The 12437-nt window shown below is 34.1% G+C and overlaps 1 pseudogene; it reads left to right on the top strand.

The window, feature by feature from the left end:
• The first annotated feature begins 3482 nt into the window (after nucleotides 1–3482).
• LOC119513433 lies at nucleotides 3483–12411 on the top strand (annotated as a pseudogene).
• Nucleotides 12412–12437: the final 26 nt, after the last annotated feature.

Below are 12437 nucleotides of genomic sequence, written 5' to 3'. Positions count from 1 at the left end.
ACTGGCATGAGCAATTTTCTGAGAGCCTTGACATTCATTTTGAAACTCTGCAATCTCCTACTCAAGCCTCAGTTGCTGAGCCTAAATACTCCAGAAAGAATAGGGAAATGTATGTGAGTTTCCCTTACCCAATTGGAGTGGGGCGTCAATGTGCCCGAGGAAAAGCTGGAAGACCTGAAGAGTTTCGCTGTCTTGATGAGGAAGTCCTCCATGGAAACAGAAGACCAACCACAGAAAAGAAGATGTATGCAGCTGTCTCTGCAGATTTCAGGGAGATGCTATCTGGGGCCTGGGCCTGCAGTAGCATTATATATTTAACAGATGATAGGTGGTGAAAATTAAGAACTAGAAGCCTCCCTTCTACTGCTACCATCAGCACCACAGTTTCATGGATGCTATTCAGCACTCTGGGTTTTAGATCAAAACCAGAGAGAATCATGATATTGTATGTAAAAGTTTAACATGACTGAAAAAAATTTAAAAACTAGATTGGCTGGGTTTACCTGAAATTGACTTATGTTATATTTCAACCTCTAGCTTAAATATGGACTGGAGAGAGAATTTAAGTTCATTTATAGAAAAATAATGTGTACTGAATATTTTTGCACCCTAGGTTTTAGAAGTTTTCTTTATCACTGTAATTTTAATAATTTTACCATTCATGGGTTGGCTTTAACATAAGATTAGTAAATATGCTACTTTTCTTAGTTTTATTTGACCATAGTTCAGCTATTAACCATATTCAGAGTCCAATATTAAAAGCAAAGTTCAACATTTACAAAGTACCTAAGTATGTAGTGGATTTGGTTAATTTTCACAATTTTAAATGTCATAATGAAGGCATATTTGCATCACCTCTTTCTCAAGATATGAATATAAACTGCTCTTTTATAATCATTTAGGATTATTTTCATACATAAAGGCTGTTTGTAGTCATCTTTCTCCCAATCCTGCTGTCACAAAGATGGAAAACAGCATTAAACATTTTCAGTCTCCACAGGTCACTTAAAATTATCAAATGACCTAAAGGTAAAACAGGTTTTGTCCTATTATTAAACCCCAAGAGTTACTGATGTTTCTTTTAGCACAATGAAATAATAGAATTTACTTTTCTTGCTTATAGTGCAATAAAATTCACTGAGATTTATTAAGAATTTTTTTCTCATTTATATTTTTGTTTTCTTGGTTTCCAGAATATAAAAGTGGGCTCCAAAGAAAAATCACTGGCATGAAAATAATTGTTTCCAAATTACATATAGTGTACCTTAATTTAATAAGAAGCCAGAGCAATGAATAAAACAGGATTGACCCTACTCTGGAAAGTGCAACAGGCCAAAGTCTTTCTGTTCCTCTTTATCCTTTTCTCTTTGTCTTCCACTTCCTGTCTTTGTCACCCTAAACCTTATAGATCATAAAACCACATGCAGATTTCCCACTGTGGCAGCTCCTAAGTCAGAAACACCCCAAGATCCTGATCTTTCTCTTATCTCAATTTACTTTACCTAATGTATCTGCAGAATTGCCTCAGAAACAGATCATTATTACTAAGATGTTGATGGATAACAAGAAAACATTGCCTTTCTTTGCTAACATTTGACTTCATGTGTTATCTTAAAGGGTGACCCATAATAAGAATTTTACATTGACTTGTGGTGAAATACTTCTGTAAATAGAGACCTGCTTTTGTTTTTGTTCCCATTTTTAACTAAAGGATCCAAAAGTATTAATGTAGAATATCAATAAATAATATTATAGCTAGTACTTGTACCATGAAGTCATTTACTGAAAAATTTTTACCCAATTAACTTATCTACCAAATATCCTCAAACCTAGATGTATTGTTTCCTTAGATGTTCAGGGAAAAACCTTGAATTCTTATCATGTCAAACTATAGTATATACTTTTTACAAAGCTATCCATACACTGTTTTCATACTAAGTCATGAAAGAAGTAAACTTTTAAAGTTTCTAAAGTTCTACTTTAAAATATAAATGTTTTGTGTCTTAAAATAATATTTGTCAGTATTTGTCAGTTGACTGAGAAAGGCAAGCATCTGAAATTTAATTTACTCATATCTTGCTTTCTTCATGTGCTTTATTTTTTGAGCTACCAGGGTTTAAAAAGATAATGCTGTATTTAAAGAAAAAATCTTTAGCTCTGATAAACAACTATATAAACTCCCATATTTTCTATGGCTCACCTAGAAGATTAGAAAATAAATAAATTGGGGATAAATAGGAAAGCTGATGTAACATACTACTACTTCAAGAAAAAAAATGTTTAAAAGACTAACTAAAAGATAACTAGAAAGGGGAAAAAAACCCTATTATAGCACTCTTGTTAAATAAGAATAGCTTTATATTTAAAAGTCATCTTCAACTTAAAATGTCTGAAAGGAAAGTTGATCTCCCTCTTACACTCCCATCCCACACCTGTTCCTCCTCCAGTCTTCTCCATCTTGGAAAATGACACTCATTTTCTCATTGTCGTTCAAGCCAAATCCTATAAGTTGTCCTTGAATACTTTCAATCACAGCACATATTCAATTAATCAGCAAGTCCTGTTGGTTGCACCTTCAAAATATTTCCTGAATCTGCCCACTTCTCATCACCTCCAGTGCTTCTGCCCTTATCAAACAACTCCTACTACTCCTAGACTATGTGATATCTTCTAATAATTCTTACTGCTTCAATTCTTTCTGCTGACAGGCACTTTTCCACACAGCAACCAGACTTACCATGTATAAATGTAAATCAGAGCATACCATTTCTCTGCTCAGATTCTCCAAGGTCTTCTTAACCACACAGAATAAAAGCCAAATTTTAGCTCAGCCTAAATGGCCCAGGATGCCCAATTCGTATTCTCACTTCTCCAACCTCATCTCCCTTAAATTTATGAGATGACTCAATTACTCAATCCATGTGGCACACTTGTCTTCCTGTTGATCTTGCAATGGGCCATGCTGGTTCTAACTTCAGATTTTGCACATTATTTCTTTTCTGACTAGAAAGCTCTTCTCCCGATTCTTCATGAAGCTCATCACCTTACTTTATTTAGACTTCTGCTCAAATATCGTCTCATAAGAGAGGATTTCTTTGTAAACTTCTCTAGCACATATCCTGCTTTATTTTCTAAAAAAATCTCGTCAGTCTAGCATTAGATTTTTATGCATTTATCTATTTATATCTATTTATATTTATTTTATATATTTATCTATGAGGATTTCAGTTAACTGGTCCTTCTTTGTTTTTATGGAAACAATGTATTTTAAGAAAACACTTTTTTGCCCTATAATTTCAGTAAAATAATCACTATCAAGAGAGTGATTCATTTCAAGTTAGCTGAAAGGATGGATACCATAGGCGTAGAGATGATAATGCTGAGTTTAGCATTAATATATTATTTCAGCTTCATTTTACATCACTTTCATTATCTGATAAATATAAAAAAATCTTAGGATATATCATGACAAGTCCTGCAGCATGCATGCAGCAACAATAGTATCAGCAGCCAAAGATGACTCAGCTTCTCACCAGAAGTATTTGGGAGAGGTAAACTTAAGTGTCCCGTAATAACAGGAGTATGAAATTTAGTTCCAAACAACCTGAATTTTAGAAACTTGAATCAACATGTTACATTAGTGATTCTCAACTAGGGGTTATTTTGCTCACCAGGAAATAATCTGCAATGCCTGGAGACATTTTTGGTTGTCACAGTGGGTAGAGGCCAAGGATGATGCTAAACATCCTACAATGAAGAGCCTCCACAACAATTATCTGGCTCGAAACGTCAACAGTGCAAAGACTGATAAACTCTGTGTTTAGACTTTGGCAGGATTGCAATTTTGAGTTTTTCTTTATGTTAGAAAACAAAATAACTTCAAACTCCTTCAGAACCTCATATTTACCTTTCTGCATTTATGTTACCTAAGCTGCAAGCAGTAGTTGCCCTCCATCTTTTATAACTCATCTAAATTCCAAAGTAACTACTCTTTTGCCATATTCTCTGCTGCTCTCCCTAAAAATATGATAACAGATAGATCAATTATTTAGTTCTAGAGACTCTGGGAGCCCAAGCTAATTGTTTATCTATCTATGAAGTTATTTAACTGCTTCATTGCTGGCACAGTCATCTTTTTACAGAAGTGTTCGTTGTCCTACAGAAGATGCTCTAAAATACTATTGTGAACTGATTAAGTAAATATTGACTCAAATTCTTCAATTAAATTGCAGAAACCAAGCCATTTTTGCTGTGGAATTGTCTGATTTTTAACTTATCATGAAATGACGGAAATTTTCTGTTCTAATATTTTGAATATTGCTCTGTTATTGAAAAAAAAAAACTGCTGTTGAGAAGCTTCCTTCATTTTTCAGATTAAGCATTATTAATGAATTAGCTAACTTAATCTGACATTAGAGAAGGCATCTTTACTGGCAGAATTAACTCCAGCTAATTCCATAATGTTTATGCTATCTTAGATGCATATTTAATTAAAAATAAAATGTCTTGTGATGTCACATCACTTAAAGTATTAAGTACATTATACATTTGGATTTCACTTAGTGGACAAAACCTGGGATTGTTTCAGATAGACCTAGATTAAATCCATTCTCAACCATTTACTTGTGTATTATATTCAAAGTATTTGACTACTAAAAACCCTAATTTCTTAATCTGATAATACCTGTTTTATGGACTATTATAAAGAAAAATAAGATTGCCAATGTAAAATGTATCACATGGTCTGATACTCAGAGCACACACAATACAAAGTAGTAGATATTATTAATATGTGTACCAGTTTGTATATATTATGTCCCCCAGAAAAAGCCATACTCTTTGATGTAATCTTGTGGGAGCAGATGTATTAGTTTTGATTAAGTTGGAACCTTTGGATTAGGTTGTTTCCATGGAGATGTGACCCACCCAACTGTAATTGATAGCTTTGATCAGATAATTTCCATGGAGGTGTGGCCTCACCCATTCAGTATGGACCTTGATTAGTTCAGTGGAGCCCTATAAAAGCTCAGACAGAAGGAGCTCATTGCTAGCTGCAGCTGAGAGACACATTTTGAAGTCAGCGGTTAGAAGCTGACACTGATATTTTGGAGAGCACCATTTTGAAGTGCAACCTGGGAGCAAGCAGATGCCAGCCACATGCCTTCCCAGCTAACAGAGGTTTTCCAGACACCATTCGCCCTCCTCCAGTGAAGGTACCCAATTGCTGATGCCTTATGTTGAACACTTTATGGCCTTAAGACTGTAACTTTGTAACCAAATAAGCCCCCCTTTATAAAAGCCAATCTATTTCTGGTATTTTGCATTCTGGCAGCGCTAGCAAACTGGAACAATATGTAAGAAGGTGAATTTTGCACCAACAAAAAACTTGATAGATTTGATTAGGGATTTCGTGCCATTTTGTGGTCATGCTACTTCTAGGCAGAGAGTCATAGTATCCTAAGACATTTACCATTCAATATTATTGAGCTTCGTATATAAACTATGTATATATAAGGGAATAAATGTAGACAAAACTTCACCCTCCTATAGCTTACATTGTAAGTACAGGAAATAAGCAGATAAAAATACAATTCATACATAAATAAAATAGTGTATCAGATGGCAAAAAATTAAATAAGGAAGTAATATTAGGACTACATGGGGTGAGGGATTTCTATGTAAGTCTATATCAATCTCAAATTACTTACTATGCATAGTGTGAGATGGGGATCAAGATTTACTTTTTTTCCATATGAATATTCAGTTGTTTTAAGTTTTGTTTTGTTTTGTTTTTTAAAGGACTTATCTTCTCCATTGGATTGCTTTGGACTTTTGTAAAAAATAAATAAAGACATCAAATGACCTCATAAATATGGACTTATATCTGGGCTATCTATTCTGTTTCGTTAATTTATTTTTCTTTCTTTATGCTAGTACCACATAGACTTGATTACTATTATCATTTTAAGTCTTGAAATCAGGTAGTGTAAGTCCTACCATCTTCTTTTTTATTCAGGATTCCTTTTTGGCTTTCTGAAGAAATTAGAAGTTTTGGTTTTAGCAGGAAATTAACTTGGTTGAAATGACACTAAACTTTGTCTCCCATATGGTGGACATCAGCTGACTGAGGCACCCAGTACATGAACAATTCAGTCAGCCAGTATTTTGAATTTATGTGCAAAATTTGAGACTCTTTGTTGCTCTCTACTTTCTGGTATTTTTCCTTGCTTTCTAGTTTCTATGGGCACCATAAAATATGTGCTCTGATTTCTTAACCAGTAAAACTGTAGAATTCTACCCAAATTTTAGCCTTCCAACATGGTATCAGTTAGGGCCTGGACTTAGGGAAAACAAAAAACAAAAAACAGCAACAAAAATAACCCATACAAATGTGAAACCCACTGGCAGTATTTCCTTCTTCCTAGTGTCAACTCCACTACAGCTTCCATTTACGTTTTGTTGCTCTTAGTGCCTTCAGATAGTTGTATTTGTGTGTGTGTGTGTGTGTGTGTGTGTGTGTGTGTGTGTGTGTATTAGTATGTGCTTGTATTTTGTCCAGAATCTGTAATAATTATCTATGACAGATTTGAATCATTGTGAGCTATTTTGCTATTGCCAGAAGTGGCATTTCCGGGTGACACTTTTTAAAGTCAACCAAAAGTGTATTAGTATGTGCTTGTATTTTGTCCAGAATCTGTAATAATTATCTATGACAGATTTGAATCATTGTGAGCTATTTTGCTATTGCCAGAAGTGGCATTTCCGGGTGACACTTTTTAAAGTCAACCAAAAGTGTTGAAAGTATTTGTCTTTCCTTGGTTTGTACAAGCAAGAACTATGTAAGATCATTGTGACATTTCACATTAAAACATCAAATTTTTTTACATAATTCTGTATAAAATATGAATTTACTATCCAAGAAATATATTTATCCCCTTATACATGTACCACAAACTAGTGAATATGTTGGAGATTTCAAATCAATAGAAGTTGAAGGTTAGAATGTAAGGTTGATGTTATGGGAAGTCATGGAGTCACATTTTTTGGAGGATGGTAGGGTAGGATACTTCAAATTATGCTCTAGGACAATAAAGCAACTTGAGACATAAAAAATTCTTCAGCAAGCATTGGTGATTCTTTATGTCATGTTGAATATTATCTTATTGATGTATTTAAAATAATGGTATAATTTTAGTGGAATGAAATTGGTTTCATATTCCTATTTCCCTTCTTCATTTTTCCCCTACTAACTTGCCTTTTTCTTGTAGGAGGGTAACTTGAATTTTAATCAAATTTCCTAATTTTTGCTTGATAGGTGGCCCTCACTGACAAAAATATACATTTTGTATGTATTATTTTCCATACAATACACTTTTAAAAATTATTTCATTTCATTTTAATGCTCAAATGCAGATTGTCAGAGTGTATAACAAAAAGTAGCCATATGGCTATTTGTTATCTTTACTGAAATCTTATAAAAATTATGATAAATAGATTAGCCATATGTAATATTATTTAAAGGAAATTGTCTAAATAAATAAATGATATTGACAAATTACTGGGTTAAAGGGATATTTTTGAGGAATGGTATTTAATTGCCATGTATTAATTTGTAATCATTTTAAGTACAATGCATAAATTTTGTTAAAATGGATCATGTATGTCATAGATTTGAAAAGAAGGAATTTTTGAAAGTTCTAATCCTATTTTCACTTTAGCAATAGATGCAAATTTTGAACTAATTTACATTTTTACTTAAAAGTATGTTTCAGTCTCTGAGCCATGTGCCGTTAAAACTGATAAGTAAACATGTATATAAATTGGAATTTATATGAAATTTAGTTCATTTATAGTTTACAAATTCAGCAAAGATGATTTATTATGTCAAAACTTAAATTTTAAGTATTTGTGAGCTGTTTTATGACATTTACCATATGGCTCACATTTATAAATTTTCCTTAAATTTAAAAAAAGTATGAGATTTACAATAACAAAAGGGCAAGCATTATTTTGATAACAGAATGTATTACTCTGAGTTCTGATTTAAAAAGAAATTGCACAAACCTCTTTAAGAACAATAAATGTTTCAACCAATGCTATTTCTGAATTAATATTCAGCAAATTAAAGGTTTATTGATGATACTTGATATAGACAATGCTTTATTTCTTGTTATTTGTAATGGGCCAAATGTTGCCATCAGCTAAAAATGGAAAAAAAAAAAAAAGGTAAACTTCCTTCAAAAAACTGGTTTTGTTTATGGAGAAAGGAGACTGCAGAATATTAAACCTAATAAAAGATTTTAAAAGAGAGGGGAAATCCTTACTATGGTGATTTGCACAAAACAATCATTCAATAAATATATGGTGGATTAATTGATGAGTGCATGAACAAATAAAGGTTCTTGAAACTTACATTCCTCTGACCATAATTTATAATATTATAATTGACAGAACAAGCTACTTTCACATAATTAAATTGCTAACATCTTGCGATATGACAATTTTTAAAACTTTCTAATTTTAAAAACTGATATGGATATATACTTTTCTACATGTTTATCTTTACCTCACCTCTCACAAAAACCAGGCAATAGGCAATATATATACAAATTATTCTATTTCCAAATGTCGTTCCATCTCTTTTAGGTTGTTGTAGCTAAAAAACAAAAAGAAAAACAAACAAAAATTTATCCTTCTCACATTCACTTATCTTTCCCAACTCATACTTTTCCAACTGTTTCATATTAAAAAAGCAATATTTTTCTATAAATCTTTGGATGAGTCAACTAATTCTTAGTCAGTTATGTGCTCATAGTACGATAAAATTATAATGTATTTCTCTTTCTGAAGTTTGAATTTAGTTCAGACTTTGGAGTGTGGAATTACAATACAACAAATCTCACCATCTGGAGATTTGCAAGTAATAAAATTTTTACCTTTATTGTCACTGCATCTCTTTACAAATTCATAAGTACATGAGGATAAACATAGACTATTCCCTACCGAGTTTGTCGGTATAATAGACTTTTATGACAGGTAAATCACCAAGAAAACATTTACATTGAACATGATTTTGATGATAAAATGTACCTTTAGAATAGCAATAAAAATTTCCAGGGTTTCAAATTTTTATATTACAGACTTGGAACAAGACTTTTCTCATTTGAAGAATTACGTATGTGGACAATAGCAGAGCAGCACAAACCTACCAGCTGCAATTGACTACACTGTTGCTGAGATCAGCCCTACAGAAACTTGGTTTTATTCCCTTGTTGCTAAAAAGTTTCCCTTGTAGTTAAAAAACAGACTTACCATACAGATAACATCTCATAAAGACAAGTCTATACTACAACCTTGGGTTATCATGTTCAGAGACTGCAAAATTTCAGGCTAATGAGAAAGTTAAAGGCAAGATTTGTGAAGCCTGAAATCAGTGACATTTTGAAACATAAATGTTAACAATTATTTCGAGGTTCTTGTAAATATGAGGCAAAAGCTTACCACTTGAAATTTTCTAACTGGCTCAAAGTTACTTTCCTTATAACTTTTTATTTAAAAACTGAGGCAAGATGAAGTTGAGTTGGGTGGTTGGTGTGTCCATTTCAGAAAAACCATCATTCTGAATTTTAACTAAGGACTTAATGAAACAATTTAAATCCTATAGAAAATTCAAACCCTTCATTTCCCCTGGTAATTATCAGAAGTCATGTGATTTATCAATGGTTCTGTACTAACATTTTGTCCAAATGAACAATCTGAGGAGATGCTAAAAGAAATTTAGGACTTTCTTTGTTTTGATAACAAAAAAAAAGAACATAATATAGCACCCATGCACTCCTGTAGTATTGGAACTTTGCCTTCCTGAATGCTACCCAAACCTGAACTCTGGAAATTACAAAGTAGGGAACATATTAGATGCTCCTTTGTCAATTTCTGATAAAACCAATTCATTCATTCATTCATTCATTCATTCTTCAAAAATATGTTTGGTGAGCATTGTCTAATAAATTCTCTGTACTGTGCAGGAAAGAGGCTGAAGAAAGAAGCTGGTAGACAAACAATAAGAAAGGATACCCACCCTCAAAGAGATCAGCATTTTATATGGATTCTGACTTAGCAAATGATATTGGCAATATGGTGAGTTAGGCACCACAATAAAGATAATGTAAGTAGATTGGACACAGTGAAAAAAAAGTATCTGATCAATCTTATTTGAGAGTGAGTGGTTGGAGCAAAAATTTCACAAGGAAAATGAGATTGTGCTGAATTTTGAAGCACCGAAAGAAGTTTGCAAAATGTAAAAGGAAAATTCTACAATGAAGAAATGCAAGCAAGCACCTTCTTGACCACCTACAAAAGTGTAAGTTAAGAATAAAGCCAGGGCGCCCGGACCAGCAACCTGAAGGGTGAGCAAGGCTTGGGGAGATGTTGGCTGTGCGGACCCGGTGACAGCATGAGACAAAGGAGCCATGCATGGAATATCTGAAGAGGTGGTTAATATAAAAAGTGCAAACAGAGGTCTCTAGATCAGATTGAAGTCCCAGGGATAAAGAAGACACCACCACTCCAAAAGGATCACTGTTATTGGGGGTTCCCTTGACTTTCAGCTTCTGCCTGCCCCCACTGTGGGGCTCTCTTTCTATGACTTACCTATAAGGACTTCGGTAATAGAATTAAGACCCATAATGATTAAGCTGGGCCACACTTGACTGAAGTAATCTTATCAAAATGTCCTATTTAGAAGAGTTCACACCCATGAGAATGAATTTAAGAACATATTTTTGTGGGGTCCATAGCTGCAAATCATCACAGTAGGTAAGACCTCCTATGGTTTTACTCTGAGGCAGAAACAAGCAAATAGAATGACTTTGAGCATGGAATTAAGAGCAGATATGTGTACAAGGAAGGCCATTTTGTCTGCAGTGTGAAGGATAAATTGAAGTGCTTGTAAAAGACTGAGAGATCAACTTGCAGAAATTGAGGGAGGGACTGTGAGTTCCTGGATTAAGGCTGGATTAAGGCTGGACAGGAGAGGCTTGCTTGGTTAGAGATTTTTAGGAATGAGAATCACTGGAACTTGATAACCAGACTAGATAGATATTGAAGGATAACGAGGAGAGGAGAATAGGAAAGTGACTCCTATCTCTTTATTTCCCCAATAGTTTGTTAACATATATAACAATTATGGTTTCTTCTATCTAGTGAATATGGAAAAGGGCAGGGGTGAGGGAAAAGCAGAATCTCCAGCAGATTTAGTTTGATACTTGGATCCATCATTCCCAATCTTTGTTACACTATTTGAGAAGCAAGTTGGAATCTAGTATGCACCTTAGAAATTACTGTTCTTTAATGCAGTCTTGTGGGGGCAGACCTATTGTGGGTGGGACTTTTGATTAGGCTGTTTCCCTGGACAGAAGACCCACCCAATTGAGGGTGTGACCTTTTGATTAGATCATTTCCATGGAGGTGTGACCTCACCCATTCAGGGTGGCTCTTGATTAGTTTACTGGAGTCCTTAGGAGACATACACAGACCCAGACACTTGGAGATGCAGACAGAAAGAAGTTTGGAGAGTCTAAGCTAAGAAATGAAGCCCAGAGTTTGCCCTGGAGTTTAGAGAGGACCCCCAGACACTTAGAGAGAGACACCCTGAGAGAACAAGCAAGGATGCATAGGAGCTGAGAGAGAGAAGCTAAGAGTGACAGAAGCCCAGAGACATTTTGTAGAAAGCCCTTTTGTAACAAGAACCCAGGAACAAAGGACCAGAAGACACCAGCCATGTGCCTTTCCTGCTGACAGAGGTGTTCTGAATGCCATCAGCCTTTCTTCAGTAAAGGTGCTAGATTTTGATAACTTCACACCATGAGTGAGTCATTCTTGGCTCAGGAGGTGTTGGAAAGTCTGCTTTGACTGTGCAGTTCATTCAAGGAATTTTTGTTGAAAAATATGATCTTACGATAGAAGATTATTATAGAAAGAAAGTTGAAATAGATGCACAACAGTGTATGCTTGAAATCATGGATACTGCAGGAATGGAACAATTTACAGCAATGAGAGATTTGTATATGAAAAATGGACAAGGCTTTGCATTGGTTTATTCCATGACAGCACAGTCCACATTTAATGATTTACAAGATCTGAGAGAACAGATTCTTCAAGTAAAAGACATCAATGATGTTCCAGTGATTCTGGTTGGTAGTAAGTGTGACTTGGAAGATGAAAGAGTTGTAGGAAAGGGACAAGGTCAAAATCTAGCAAGACAATGGAACAACTACACATTCTTAGAATCTTCTGCAAAATCAAAAAAAAAAAAAGTTAATGATATGTTTTATGACCTATTATGGCAAATTAACAGAAAAACTTCACTGCTTGGGAAGGCCTGCAAAAAAGACATCATGTCATCTGCTTTAATATACTAAATGTTTTGCAGCTCTGAG

The sequence above is a fragment of the Choloepus didactylus genome, chromosome 2 (assembly GCF_015220235.1).
Source record: "Choloepus didactylus isolate mChoDid1 chromosome 2, mChoDid1.pri, whole genome shotgun sequence".
Taxonomy (NCBI): domain Eukaryota; kingdom Metazoa; phylum Chordata; class Mammalia; order Pilosa; family Megalonychidae; genus Choloepus; species Choloepus didactylus.
Note: the sequence above shows the minus strand (reverse complement) of the source record. Positions and strands in the feature narration are given on the sequence as shown.